This window comes from Lactuca virosa, chromosome 8 (genome assembly GCF_052849685.1).
Source record: "Lactuca virosa cultivar CGN04683 chromosome 8, Lactuca_virosa_CGN04683_v6, whole genome shotgun sequence".
In the NCBI taxonomy this organism is placed as follows: domain Eukaryota; kingdom Viridiplantae; phylum Streptophyta; class Magnoliopsida; order Asterales; family Asteraceae; genus Lactuca; species Lactuca virosa.
The window spans coordinates 221,094,653-221,100,159 of NC_136433.1; the positions used below are offsets into that span (position 1 = coordinate 221,094,653).

General features: G+C 28.6%; 1 pseudogene; it reads left to right on the top strand.

Moving 5' to 3' along the window:
• Positions 1–3,211: 3,211 nt before the first annotated feature.
• LOC145128848 (RING-H2 finger protein ATL8 pseudogene) lies at positions 3,212–4,144 on the top strand (annotated as a pseudogene).
• The last annotated feature ends 1,363 nt before the right edge of the window (positions 4,145–5,507 follow it).

Sequence of the window (5,507 nt, forward strand, 5' to 3'; positions counted from 1 at the left end):
ACAATTACAACTTAGTCTCTGCATTTTCAATTAATTCTAATTAAACCGAAATTAATTCCAACTGATTTCTGATTAATTCTTAATTAATTATTATCATTTCAAATTAATATATTAATCATATAATATATTAATAAATCATTTATTTCAATATCTAATTTAAGTTATTAATCATATAATAAGTTACCAAATCAGTCTCTATCTCTCTCTCTAAAAGAAAGTTATTATATTCGGTTACTAGTAATAAGGGAAACCCAAAAAAGACTTTTTTTCTGATTCAAAAATATACCAATTTATTATTGGCTTATACAGGGGCGTAGTCAATATAGGGCAAGAGTGGACCTAGGCCCACCCACACAAATTTAAGGTTATATATATATATATATATATATATATATATATATATATATATATATATATATATATATATATACTATATATATTTTTGGTAAGTAAAAGGAATTAAAGTTGTGATATGACATATTCCATTCAAAACTTGAAATTAGTTAAAGAGGATACATTGTTGTCTATGTCCATCAGACTCCATTTTAAACTATTTTAATGATGTAAGACAACATCGTTTGCAACTTAAATAAACAATTTTGTTAAGAATGCATATATAGTTATGTTTTGTAATCGTTTGAAATTTTTTGCCACTCTTTCATATTTTGTATATTATTTGGTCTACCCTAAAACAAAATTTTGGCTACGCGACTGGTTATACACCTACTTTATGCTTGCAATAACTTTATCAATTAATATCTCCAATTGTAAATCACTTTTATTTTCTTAAGTACGGTAGACCATTGCAAAATTTAATTTAATCTTAGCATCCCCCTTACATGGCTTCCAATAGTTCGCCCGTATCCTATTTATATAGATGTACAAGCCATTTCAACATTAAATAGTGTCTTTCTTTCATTATGTTTCTTGATCACCTCCATAAAATTTGAGGTAATCTGTTGCATGTATTTTTCAAGGATTATGGATGTTGGTCATTTTGAATTTAAATATTAAAGAAATAGTGAAAAATATTATTAGTATTCTGTGATATACTAGGTATGTATGGTTTTTTATAAGCACATAAAATGGTATATGAAGAGTTTCATAAGACATTATCCTAATAAGGTCTAGGAATGTATGGAATTATGACTATCATTTCATAAACAAATAAAATTAATGTTTAAACAATAATTAATATCTAGTAAAAGAAGTAACACTATAAGGGTCTTTTTAATGTTATAGCTAATAATGGGTATTGTGTGAGCTTATCCTTATAAACAACAATAACCTACAAATAAAAAACACATTCAATATTAGTAAATTTTCAAAAACTTACATTTTCTAACTAATAATTAATAGCGAGAAGGATGAGATTCGACTTTCAAGTTATCAGTAAAACTAAACACGACATATGGAAGGATTTCAAAAATTGAAAGTTGTTCAAGATTAGTGTCATGATCTATTGGCAAGGTTTGAGGAAAAGGGTGAGATGCTTCAACAACTAAGTTGGTTCATGTACTATATAAGAAGGTACATTTCACACTTTTATCTCCTTGGCTCTAGAGTTAAGGCTGTAGACATCCTTGTGGCTTTGATCAATCTTCTCGATGTGTTTTGTCAAAAAAATCAAGAGGATTGTGACATTTCTAAGGAGATCCATCCATGTTTTAAGGTTCATGGTATTAAAGGTCGTAAGGTTCATGGTTTAATATTAATTTTTTATTTTAGAAGCTTAGATGTAGTTCTGCTTCTTCTTCTTCTTCTTCTTTTTATTTGCAAAGGTTTAACCTTTTGGTGTTTGTAAAATCTTCAACTTTAAAATAAACATTGTTTGGGTAATTATCATGAGAGAAGAAAAAAATAAAAGAGATCAGTAAAAATACATTCGATTAGATAATGTTGTCATCTTAAATTAGTTTTCTAACCATAGAGAAGACAATGAGCTTGAATTAGAATGAGACGAGAGACAAAAGCGAGATAAATGAGGGTGAGGAAGTATGATTCTTAATGGATGGGTTTGAGAGAGAGAGAGAGAGAGAGAGAGAGATGTGAAATGACAAAAATACCGTCACATGAGAGACACGCAAGGTGAGTTAATGGATGAGAGATAACAAGGGTTACCTCTAAGGACCAAAACCATAATAAAATCTATTAAAAAAAAGAAAGATAAAATTTGTAATTTTGGAACCATATGGACCAAAACTCCAAAATATCAAACCATACGGACCAAAACTTTCTTAAATATTTCTAAAAAAATTAAAGTAGCTTATAATTAACAATTGAAATTATTTTTAAAAGATAATTGATTTTTTTAACGAGACACGCATACATACAATTTAAACTATTTCTAAACTACTTTTTAATTCCACTTGAGACACTTCCAAACCGTTCCTTAATTTCACTTATATCCTAGACACTTGAATCTTCCATTTCATGGAAAGATAACATCTCATCATACCTCGGGCAGTATGAAAAAAAAAATCCATACATTGCACATTAACGTATACTCAACTTCACCAACACTTTAACAAGCTTTATAGGCATTGGTCCATGGCAAATCCATTGCTGAAACAATTATTGACGGATTACCAATAGATTGCCAACATATTACCAATGGATTTATACTAAATTTATATTTGATGAAATTTTTTGAAAGGTAGTCCTACTGCCCAAACTCTATGCTAGATCCGATACCTTTAGGACAAAAGCATGTTGGTAAAAAATAAATGATATTAGAATGATGTAAAAGATAATGGACGTGTTTTATAGCGGGTTTTTTGAGTTTTTAAATTTTAGTTTTTTAAAAAAAAAATTGATTTTACTTCGTTTTGGAGTACGATTTTTTAGCATCTTGTTTAATCAAGAGCTCAAACAAAAGCTCCAAATCTAATAGGTAATTTATATAGTGTTTAAGAAAAAACTATTAAGTTTTTTTAATCAATTTGTAGAATTGTCTATAAAAAATATATTTGTGTATTTATCTTTTTTAAACAATTATTTTTATATAATTTTATATATTTAAAAAATTTTCAACTACTACCATATGTATAATAAATAAAAGTCATAACTTACATGTATGTTTACATCTATCTATGGTCAATTTTGTCAAAGACGATTGAAAAAAAAAAGAAATAAAAAAAAGATAAAGATTTGACATTGCTTAATGGGATTATGGGAACAAAAGGAAGCACGTGCAATTCCATTTGGTAGTTACCCAGTCACATGTGCAATCCGAGCTCCAATTCAGTCCACAATCCACATATATAATCTCCAATTCCTTTCCAGTTTCCACCATACTCATTACTATCTTCAAACTTATCCTCTCACAAAATCACTCGAATGAACCATGGCTCGTTCCTCCAGATTCCTATCCACCGTCGTCAACTCCCCCTCAACCGACACGTCAGTAGCAGAACCTCCTGAAGCAGTCACCATGGAGTCCGACTTCGTCGTCATACTCGCTGCTCTCCTCTGCGCTCTCATTTGCGTCGTAGGCCTAATCCTGGTAGCTCGATGCGCATGGCTTCGCCGCGGATCTATCGCCACCGGTCGTCGGATCGCCGGACAGACGTCTGCAAATAAAGGAATTAAGAAGAAGTTCGTTGATGCGCTTCCAAAATTCTCGTATGATTCTGATTCGGTTAAGGAACACAATTTCTCCGCCGTTGAGTGCGCTATCTGCCTGGCGGAGTACGCAGTCGGAGATGAGATCCGATTGCTGCCGCAGTGTGGTCACGGATTTCACGTCGGATGTATTGATGTGTGGCTCGGTTCTCACTCCTCGTGTCCTTCGTGTAGAGAGATATTAGTTATCACGAGATGCCGGAAATGTGGTGATTTCCCGACGGATTCCGTCGGACAAATTGCTCCGGCGGCGGAGGTTAAAGGTAGGCAAATCAATATTGGTTCTAGTTCGAATGAGTTTTTACCGTGATTTATGTGTAAAGGAAGTGAAAATCATGTCGACGTTCATGCTTCAGTGATCGGATATTTGTCCGGTTATAGAAGTTTATAGTCGGTGATACGGTGGATATTCGTGTAATGTACATACAGGAGTTTGTCATGTAGCTTTGAAAAAAAAAATCTCGACGCTCGAGAATTTCGAAATTTCGATCCATCAAAAACTTTATTTTATTTCCATTTATGTTATAATCTATTTTAATTAAGTTACTTTATACGTACAATTGAAATTATATATTTCATTTACACTATAAATGTTAAAACCAATTGATGCATCTTTTCTTTTTATTCTAATAAATGAATTATTTTTTTTTGCCACTTGTCACACTCTTATTCAATTTTTCAAATGATTATTTTGAATTAATTTTTATTCCACATGTCATTTTATGGTTTTCTAAATGCAATAATAAATGCATATTAATTTTCTTAATGAACTTTTCTTTTAATTTCAAAATAACTAAATTAAAGGTTCATTGATTTCCTTTATTTATCTATCTAAATTATTTGTTTAAATTTAGAGAAAAAAACACTTTAATTTTATAATTCAATATTTTTCTCATTTTTTTTTATAAATTCAAACTTTTTAAATGTTTAGAATTTTATATTTAGATTTTTTCTTTTAAATAAACTCATGTAATACATGAGTCTCATACCTAGTACTATAATACTAACAAATGATAATCTATCTTGTTTTTTTAAGTTTGTTAAGTTAACATGTTCAAAAAATATATAAGTTTGTTAAGTTAACATGTTAAAAAAATATATAAAAAGTGGGTTGTAAGTTGGGTTTTTAAAAAACTATTTATAATAGTTTTTCAGAAGTCTATATTTTTTTTTGTTTTTTTCAAATATATCTTTAACTAATTATAAAAAAACATATTATTGTAAATATCATTTTATATATTTCAACTAGTTTACCAAAAGTTACTTTTTATCAACTAACTTATAAACTAACCGTTATTTTTTTAGTTAACAATTATTTTTCAACTATCAACTACTTTTTCAGCTAACAACAACTTTTTTCAATTAGTATGCTAAACATAACTAAGTTAATGATATTTAGCAATTAGCATATATAGTTAATAACATACAAGTTACAACAACTAATGCATCTTTAGTATATACTAGGTGCATTTATAGTTAGAGTTGTTCACTATTTAGATAAAACCGAATTGTCCACTTGAACAATTTGGATTGGACTATTTGGTTAATATATTTGGATTTTTGGATTTGTTTTCAACAAAACCGAATTATTATTTTGGATTTCTGATTGATTTTTGTTTATAAAATAAGAACCGAAATGTCAAAAAAAAACCGAATAACAATTTATTATTTGTTTATTTTTAATATATCAATAAGTATTTATTAATTTTATAATTTATTTTTTCAAATAAGTTCAAAAACTTTTACCTAATAAAAACCATTAATATGCATTTTCTCTAAAAAAATTTATCTATTAAATATTAAACTATAATATACCTTCTTAGTAGTTGTTTATAAATTTTAAATCACAACTAAATAAATTGTTTTTTGCTTTTTCTATAAAA